Source organism: Myotis brandtii, unplaced genomic scaffold, assembly GCF_000412655.1.
Source record: "Myotis brandtii unplaced genomic scaffold, ASM41265v1 scaffold143, whole genome shotgun sequence".
In the NCBI taxonomy this organism is placed as follows: Eukaryota; Metazoa; Chordata; class Mammalia; order Chiroptera; family Vespertilionidae; genus Myotis; species Myotis brandtii.
The window spans coordinates 210,293-220,708 of NW_005355115.1; positions in this window are offsets into that span (position 1 = coordinate 210,293).

Consider the following 10,416-nt stretch of genomic DNA (forward strand, 5'->3'; position numbering starts at 1 on the left):
GGCCAAACAGTGTGGATGCTTTGCAGCCAGCCTGTAATTAACAAGCCATTATCTTCCCCAGCCAAGGACAGAGAACAAATGATTTAAAAAAAAGAAAAAAAAAAAGAAGAAGAAGAACCCTAATGAGAGACTAGGGAAAGGGGAAAGGGGCAGAGAAGACAGCAGTCTCAAGACCTGGCAAGATAAAGTTGCCAGGTGCTTTTTGTGAGTTCTGGGAAGGCCACAACAAAATTTTTTAAAAAGGGGGGTGGGGGGCCTTGAGAATTAATCTGTATCAAAATGGTCAGCAGAGGAAGTTTGAAGCCTATAGACAGGAGGGCATATAACACCTCGGACCCCCACCAACTTGCTTTTCAGATTCGCTGAGAGCCCGTCTGCGCTTCATAAGCCAGAAGTGTAGGTTTGCTTGCTTTGCTTTTTCAATAAAGGTGCACGCTTTAATCGCTTTAATAAGTTGGCTTTCATGCTTTAATTGCTTTAATAAGTTGGCTTTTCACAATGCAGTCAAGGTCTCTCATATACATTCATTTATGTGAGAAGACAAGGATCGAGGTTGGGCACAGCCCTCTCTACGGACTCAGGAGGCTATCCTGTCTGGTAACGCTTCGCTGGTGTCGGTGAGAGGTGCCTATAACAGATGGAATAGCAGAGCACTAACTGCAAAGATGACTTCTTCCTTCCAGCCGGGACGATTGCATTACAATTATTTCAAAGGGGATAATGACAATAATAAAGGGATAAAATACAGAAGGAGGTGTTCTGTCGCTAGAATGAACAGCCTGGTTCCCCTTTCCCAAGTTTCTAATAGCCCACATTTCTCAATCTGATGGAAATCTTCACCCCAACTATACTAGTAAAACCCATTGCTATAGCCCTTTTCTTTTTCTAATGTTGACACTTACCGTCCCTGAAGAATGAGACGGAGGAGGGAATAGCCGCTCCCAGCCTCTCCTGTTACCCCCTCCTGCCTCAGCAGCGCTGGCGTCATGTATGTTCCCAGCCCTGATCCAATTCTGTCCACTTGTTGAGTGAACTTGTCTTTTTCTGGGATGAACTTTTTTTTTCATTTCCTCTTATTCCTGCCCTTGTGTTTTAAAAAGTATGAATAAGAACAGCTAACATCCTCATACTGAATTATTTGCAGCTTTCTCTTCACTAATAGATCTGTTTCTCCGAGGAAAAATATGCTCTAGGTCAGTGATGGCGAACCTATGACACGCGTGTCAGAGGTGACACGCGAACTCATTTTTTGGGTTGATTTTTCTTTGTTAAATGGCATTTAAATATATAAAATAAATATCAAAAATATAAATCTTTGTTTTACTATGGTTGCAAATATCAAAAAATTTCTATATGTGACACAGCACCAGAGTTAAGTTAGGGTTTTTCAAAATGCTGACACGCCGAGCTCAAAAGGTTCGCCATCACTGCCCTAGGTTTTAAACACTATTGAAAGGCTTAGAATGAGACTGTCGGACGTTTAGTTAGTACCATGCAGTTATTGCAGTGAACAGCAGAGGTCAGATTTTAGTTCCAGATTCTTTCCCAAAGAGAGGGCACTTGAATTGTTTCTTGTTGTTACATCAGAATTTCTGCTACGTTTTGCACTATTTCTTTGCAGCAGATTCCTGAGCCTACACAAATTTATTCTAGGGCTTTTGAGGAAAATAAATACATAAAGATAGCAACACAAATTCTGAAAGAAAAACCAAACAGTGTAAAAGGAGAATTAACCCTATCAATATTAAAACATACTATAAGGGTTAGATCATTTAAAGTATAGTAATGCCCCATGATTACCCAAACAATGAGACAGAAAAGAAAGGTCCAGAATTACAAGTACCTAGGAAGGTTTAAATGAAACCAAAGTGGTATTTCAAATCCCTGGGGTAAAGATGGCATTTTATTTATTTATTTATTTTTAATCCTCACTCCAGAAATGAGGGTATTTTTTTCCATTGATTTTTAGAGAGTGGAAGGGAGGAAGAAGAGGGGGGAGAGAGAGAAGCATCAATATGAGAGAGACACATCAATTGGTTGCTTCCCGCTTTCGCCCCAACTGGGGCTGGGAATTGAACCTGCAACAGAGGTACATGCCCTTGACAGGAAATCGAATTTGAGACCCTTCGGTCTGAGGGCCGACACTCTAACCACTGAGCTGGATGGCATTTTAATTAAACAGCAATGAGACAACTAGGTAACAACTTGAAATAAAAAAGTTGATTCATACCTCATACCCTATACCAGAATAACCTCCCAACCGAGCCAAGATATAAATAAATATATACATACATACTTTTCCCGTTTGTCTGTCCATTAGTGGATCTAGGTGAAGGATACAGAAGCTATTTATTATACTCTTCTTTCAACTATTTTTATGTTTGAATTAAATAAAGCATTGGTAAAGGTTGCAGATTTAACCCTAACCGGTTTGGCTCAATGGATAGAGTGTTGGCCTGCGGACTGAGGCGTCCCAGGTTCGATTCCGGTCAAGGGCAGGTACCTTAGTTGTAGGCACATCCCCAGTAGGAGGTGTGCAGGAGGCAGCTGATCGATGTTTCTAACTTTCTATCCCTCTCCCTTCCTCTCTGTAAAAAATCAATAAAATATATTTTAAAAAAAAAAGGTTGCAGATTTACAGGCTCAAAGTGTGTACAAATGACAAACACAAACACAAATCACCACAAATTTAATGTATCCCTGGCCGGCCCACAAACTGGAGGGTCTTGGGTTTGATTCCCAGTCAAGGGCATGTACCTGGGTTTCAGGTTCAAACCTTGATCTGGTCAGAGCCTGAGGGGGAGGCAACCAATCAATTTGTCTCTCTCACATCGATGTTTCTTTCTCTTTCTCTCCCCTTCCCCCCCCTTCAACTCTCTAAAAAAAAAAAAATCAATGGGAAAAAATATCCTCAGGTGAAGATTTTAAAAAATTTTTAATGTAAAATATTTTATTTTAAATGTTACTTTATTCTCACTTTTCCTGCAATGAGTTCTGCTTTATCTTTTCATTGGTAACTTCATGGCTTAATAATTTTTTAATTGATTTCAGAGAGGAAGGGAGAGGGAGAGATAGAAACACTAATGATGACAGAGAATCACTGATCGGCTGCCTCCTGCCTGCCCCACACTGGGGATCAAGCCCACAGCTCAGGCATTCGCCCTGACTGGGAATTGAACTGTGACCTCCTGGCACATAGGTTGATGCTCAACCACTGAGCCATGTTGGCTGGGCATGACTAATAATTTTTAATAAATATTGAAGTGCTATATTTTATTCCACTCAAAAAACTTAAACCCAGCTCTGGCCTGGTGGCTCCATTGGTTGGAGTGTTGTCCCATACACCAAAAGGTTTGATCCCCAGTAGGGGCGAATATAGGATTTAGGAAAACCAAAATACCTTAAACCCAGACAGGAGACAATTTAGCTCAGCAATAGATTATGAAACCAGGAGAGGCAAAGAATGCAGAACTTGAAACAAAGAGGTCTCAAGAAGGAAAGAAAGAGGAATCAGGGCTCCAAAGAAAAGAACTGAAAGACAAATATAGTAGAAATAGAAAACTGATGAATTCAACAATGATGTCTGGCACTGATGTAGGTATTGGAGATACAGCAGTGATAGTTACATTGCAGTGCACAAGATTTTTTTTTTAAATCCCTGCTTTTATTTATTCTAGAGGAAATGGCATTTATTATAGGGCAGGTACTGCTCTGGGACTTTACATATATTAACTTCACCCCAACAACCTATAGCATTGGTGCTATTCTTTTTTTTTTTTTTTTGACACTATTGAGCCCTAATACCTTACTATGGTGTTCTTCTCAGAATGCCCACCTGGGGGCACTATTGAACCGAATCTCTCACTAGGGTGCGGGTGCTGTTCTCAGAATGTCCATAAGAAGGAAAACTAAATATTGCCACAGAGTAAGTGGATGCTACACAGACAAGTTCCCAGAACCAAACTGGAATTACAACTAAATTACCAAAAAATCATCCTGAAGTTAGAGTTCAGAAGGCAGACACCACACTTTCCTGTGCTGAGTCATTCCTTCATTCTGAACAGGCCATCTTTCTCAGGCAGACTTTTGCTATGCCAGCCGTGGGCAAACTACGGCCCGCGGGCCGGATCCGGCCCATTTGAAATGAATAAAACTAAAAAAAAAAAAAAGACCGTACCCTTTTATGTAATGATGTTTACTTTGAATTTATATTAGTTCACACAAACACTCCATCCATGCTTTTGTTCCGGCCCTCCGGTCCAGTTTAAGAACCCATTGTGGCCCTCGAGTCAAAAAGTTTGCCCACCCCTGTGCTATGCAGTTGTCCCATGGTGTGGAGTCTCTGAGAATGACAATTAGCCTCCAGGCAGCAGCAATTGCCCCACCCTATTGGAACATCTCTCACCACACCTGAGGATGATTGTCTGAGGGCTACTTAAGAGTTAATCCAATCAGTCTACAGGCAGAGGCTGGTCTCTGGAGGCTTTGGGTATTTGCCTGATCTCACTAGTCAGAATCAGCATTTGACACTATCCTGTACTAGAGATTGAGAGGCATAGCAGATATACCTAATACTTAGTCACAAACCCAAACAGACAGCCAAAATGGGCGGACAAAAACAACCCCCTAAATGAAAGAACAAGAGAATTCTCCAGAAGAAATAGAAATGAAATGGAGATAAGTAATTTACCTGATATAGAGTTTAGAATAATGATGGTAAAGATGCTCAACAGCATAAAAAAAGATATAGTAACTATGAAAAAGAACAGTCAGAAATATAGGCTGACATAGCACTAATAAAGATCACACTGGAAGGAATACACAGCAGATTAGGAAAAACTGAGGACTGGATCAGTGTATCAGAAGACAGGCATTGGTGCTATTCTTAACCTCACTCTTCAGATGAATCAACTAAGACAAAGAAAGTATGCTGCCTAAAGCCATGCAGCTAATATATGGCAGGATAGAAATTAAATCCAGGGAGTTTGGCTCCATCACTCACACACTTAAATTCTGCACTATATCACATAAGTAGGGAAGAAACTGAAAAAAGAAAAAGGGGGTGGGGGGGAGGAAGGGTCTGAGGAGAAGGAAGTTCAGAAAAACAGTGGAAGAGACACAAATTATGATCAGAGGAAAGGCTAGCTATTAGGAGTATTAAACTAAAGAAGGGCTAGATTCCATACATTTCTTAATGAATTTGTAGTATGGAAAATAAGAAAATAACAAAGGATTGTTCTTAATATAAAAGGACAGAGAGCCCTAGCCGATTTGGCTCAGTGGATAGAGAGTCAGCCTGTGGACTGAAGGGTCCTGGGTTCGATTCCGGTCAAGGGCATGTACCTGTGTTGTGGGCACATCCTCAATGGAGGATGTGCAGGAGGCAGCTGATCAATGTTTCTCTCTCATGGATGTTTCTAACTCTCTATCCCTCTCCCTTCTTTGTTAAAAAAAAAATCAATAAAATATATTTTTTTAAAAAAAGTTGAGAAAGAGGAGTAAGTTGAGAGAGACAGTGGGACCAAGACAATGTCCTATACCATTTTGGCTAAGCCTTGCCCTTGAGGGGTGAATTATGAAGTATGTGTAAGAGGAAAAGAGGGATTATTACTAACAGTTTCTTTGAGTTCATGGACATTCCAGATCAACTAGTTTGCAAACTTGCTAAACAAGAGACTCATTCTTTTCCACCCACTCTTTCCTTTGTTGCTATAACGTAGCACATTATAACAGCGAACTACTTGGGAAATGAAGTCTGACTAAGGATTTCCACAGCTGTCATCCCCCTAACCTGATTACCTACATGCACATTGATTAATATAATAATGTAATGGAAAGAAAAATTGCCTTGCCCCTTAAATTTTTTAATTACAACCTAATCAAGACTGGGTATTAAGATCGTGACCTTTATTTTACTACCCAAGTGATTATTTTATTTTACATATTTAATGAATATTAATACACCCATGTTGAGTCACAGATAAAATGATCTCTGAAATAACATTACCTGCTGCTGCTGGACTTTTGTTTATGCTCAAGATGAGCGTAGGATAAAGAGCACTGGTTCTTATCACTAAATGCTGACTCAGTCACTAATGATGCCATTTCCTGTTTAATAAGTCACTTAGTTATCATACTCAAAGAGAGGGCCGGGCTTATATTCTGGTCTCTACCAGGAGAGGACGGTGATGAATATACTTTAAAACTTGGGATAATGCAGGCAGCTGACACTGAATTACAATTTTAAAACCTCATGTAAGCAGCTACTACTGAGTGCTACGTGAGCCATCTTTTGCAGTTGCCCGGGTGGAAAAATAATTTTTTCTCCCACCTTTATAAATTCTTCTGGCCAGAATCATAATCAAATTAACATGAGACAGATTAACAGGAGAAAATCTCCAGCTTTATCACATGCGTGCATATGGAGGTAGCATAAGAGTATGAGCCCCCAGGACACACTGGGCCGTTGGAGCTTATTGGCCTTTCTGGAGTAAGGAGAGGGGGGCAAGGGTCTGGGGTTTCAAAGGGAAAGTAGGCAGTTCACAGGCAGAGGAGAAAGAGCAAGCATGTGACAGACAAATTCTTGCTGGGCCACCCGGAAACAGTGGGGCACACAGAGGAGTCCAACAAGCAGGCTTTGCCAGGTCTCTCTGAGTCTGCCACAGTTTACTAGTATATGCTAAGGTGAGTGTGCTAAGGTGAATAGTGAAAGTGAATAGCTCCCTTCCTTCAAGCAGGTATTTCTTTAGGCCGGTAAGTTTCTTTCTGAGTCTTTTATTTCTTAAAAATAACCAGTTTAGCCCTAACCCGTTTGGCTCAGTGAATAGAGCATCAGCCTGCGGACTGAAGGTCCCAGGTTTGATTCCGGCCAAGGGCATGTACCTTGGTTGAGGGCACATCCATAGTAGGAGGTGTGTAAGAGGCAGGTGGTCGATGTTTCTCTCTCATCGATGTTTCTAACTCTCTATCCCTCTCTCTTCCTCTCTGTAAAAAATCAATAAGATATATTTTTTAAAAACCAGCTTAAATTAATCAATATCCCAAAAGGCATATTTTTTTTTAAAAAAACTTTTTTTTAATGTTTTCATTGATTTCAGAGAGGAAGGGAGAGGGGGAGAGATAGAAACATCAATGATGAGAGAGAATCATTGATCTGCTGCCTTCTGCATGCCCCACAGTGGGGATCGAGCCAGCAAGCTGGGCATGTGCCCTGACCAGGAATCAAACCGTAACCTCCTGGTTCATAGGTCAATGCTCAACCACTGAGCCACGCCAGCCGGGCAAAAGGCATATTTTGCAATGGTAAACTCTGGTCCCCCTCACAGTTAACCAGCAAACTTAGTATTTTTATCTTTTAACCCAACGTCATGCAGCTTCCAACCAGAGTACCTACCCGAACCAGCACAGATAGAATTCCACTCATTCCATGAAGCTTTTCTTAACTGCTCTAGCTGTCACCTATTTCCCGCCCCCCCACCCCGGACTGGATTTCTTTAACTTCTTTTCAGTAATTGTGGTGCCTACTATACATATTGTTCTTAATTTTTCTTTTCCTGGTGTCATAAGCTTAAAGACAATCTACTTCAGTGGTTCTCCTACTTGGTGGCTGTTAGAATCACCTGGGAAGGTAGTTATCAACTTGCTAGTGCCCCAAGCTGCCCCAGACCAACAGAATCAAATCTCTTACAGTGGGCCAGATAATACTTTATTTAAAATAGATTTTTAAAAAGGAGAGAGAGAGAGAGAGAGAGAGAGAGAGAGAGAGAGAGAGAGAGAGAGAGAGAGAGAGAGCTCTATATCGGTAATCTTCCTTACACGCCATGAAGGGGAATCGTACCCACCACTTTTTGGCGTACAGGACCACCATGCTCCAACTAACTGAGCCAGCCTGCCAGGGCGCATATAACACTTGTTTTTAAAATACTCTCCAGGTGATTCCAATGTGTAATCAAGTTTGAAAAGTAACGAGGTAGTTCAAGTTCATTCAGATTGGAAAATTTGGCTGTTTCATGTCTTCGTTTTGTCTCCTCAATGTGATTGTAAATTCCTCGAAACAGGAATTCTTGCATTTACTTAGCAAGAATAACTTAGTTATTTGTGGTGGAGGCATATCCAGCAAACAATAAAGAAGCTCCATTATCTAGTTGATCCATTAGTCCTTTCAGACAGGGCGGCTTAAAAACAATACACCTGCCTGCACCTGGTCTGACTTATTCGATTAAGGGAGGCCTGAGCTTCATGAACAGCCATCCTCAAGAAAACCCTGATATTTCCCAATAAATCTGATGTTTGCATGCGCATGACCTGTCATAATGTGACAAGCTCATTTATTTCTAAAGATGAAAAACATTATCTGAACAAATCTATTTACCAACAGACCCAATAAGAGTAAGTGAGCCACAGAGTCTTTGCTGACAGACCCTTGTCTGAATTGGGAATTCCGTGGCCAAAGGCACCGATAGGCTCTCACTCTGGAACCCTGTAATAAGTGTCACAGAAACCTTCAGCCCAGATGTAGAAATGCGAGCTGTAGCCAATACGCTGAAATAAACATTTCTTGACCATCCCATTTGCCACAACTCTTTGCATTTCCTGAGTTTTAAAAGTGAAGCCCTATTACCGTATTACTTTGTTTGATTAATGTACTGATTCAAGAGAGGTATTGATTCATTTCCTAATGCCAGAGCCACCCCAAGCTGTTTGCAGCCAAACCACTAGAAATCCATTCTGTGGCAGATTTTCCCTTCCCTTTCACCCCGGCCTCTCCCTGCCCCAACAATATTCCTATTTCACTTCAGGGCGTGGCACTATAAACTTTCCAAATTAACAAATGGTAAAGCAGCCAAAGACCAGCAGGAACACACCTGCACTAAAAATCTAATTAGGTTTATTTATCTCGCTTCAGCACATCAGAATGCACCTTTGAGAAATTCTGGGACATGTCATTAAGTGGAGTTAGGAGGCACATCTCAGATCAGACTTAAGTTAGCCGATTCTAAGGAAGCAGGAGCAGGTCTTGATTAGATCTTGTCAAGGAGAGGGGGCAATGCAGAGAAAGGGTGCCTGGGCCATTTTTATCCAGCAAACCAGAGAATTCAAGCAGGAGCGGAATCTTTGGTAAATCAGCAGGGCCAATTATGTTAGCCATAAGGGGGGTGGGAGGGGGAGATGTTTGATCTTTTTTATGGTTTTGTGGTGGCCTTGTCTCTGGTCACAGCTTGTCCTTTACATGGCCAATGTTTATATTATGTGAGTGTTCATTACGTGCCATTGGCACCAACACGGCCTGGCTGCCAGCAGGGCTGTCTTATTTTTACTTTTCCACAAGCAAAAAAACAAACACCTGTTTATTAGGCCAGTTTTCCAGGTCAAGAATTTTAGATCTGAGAGGAGAAGAAAGCTATAAAATATCGCCATGGCTATAAAATAAAGCCAGAGGCCTGCAAGTAGGGGGTAAACCTCCTAAAGGCAAAGGTACTAGAATAACTGAGAATGAGAGTAAAGTAGAAGAATTTAAAATAACGTCTGAATCTAATAGGCAAATGAGAGGGCCAGGTTCTTGGCAGGTTGGGCTACCAACGACAGGCTTCCTTTGACACTACCAGGGTGCAATGTCTGCTGTGACTTTTCGGACCTCAGGGATAGAAATTATTTTACTACCTGACCTGCCCAAAAGTATAATAGGCAATTCAGAGAGCCAATGGGGTTCTTTACACCGTTCTCACCTTTTAGGCACTTGGAGACATTAAAGCACAGCAGACAGCACCACCCTGGAGGCAAGCCACCTGTTTCTCTGGTCTACATTCTTTTTAGGCTTTGTCTCATTGAAGCTCAATTTACTTGGCATTTCCTCTTCATGTTCTTCTATCCATTTACATACAACTTCTTGACATCTAGAAATTCAGGTGCTATGTGATGGGTGACTCTCATTTCTCAACAAATGGGTTTTTCTCATTCTCCAGTATCGAAATGCTGAATACTGAAATATCGGAGCAATAAATCTTGTGGTTTACAGTAGGCTTCCCTCAGAATACAGACTTCTTCATTGGAATTTCCCCAATATTCCTCTAAAGAAGGACAATACGGTGTTCTTGTTGCCCATTGAAAGCAGAAAAAAAAAAAAAAAAAAAAAAAAAAAAGGCCTGGAGTTTATCTAAGCTGACTTTTGGTGATGTTTCTCATAAAGTTGTCCACGGACTGCTAGCATCAGAATTACTGAGGATCTTGCTAAAACCCCATATTCTAAGCCCTACCCCAAACCTATAAGAACAGAATCTGAAAGTAGGTTAAGGCATTAATTTGCAGGTGATCTTCATGTACATCAAAGTTCATTTGCTATCTCTTATTTCTGGATAGAGAACTTGATTTATGTTACTACAAATAAAGAAGAATTCTTCAAGAGAACAAGCAATCTGG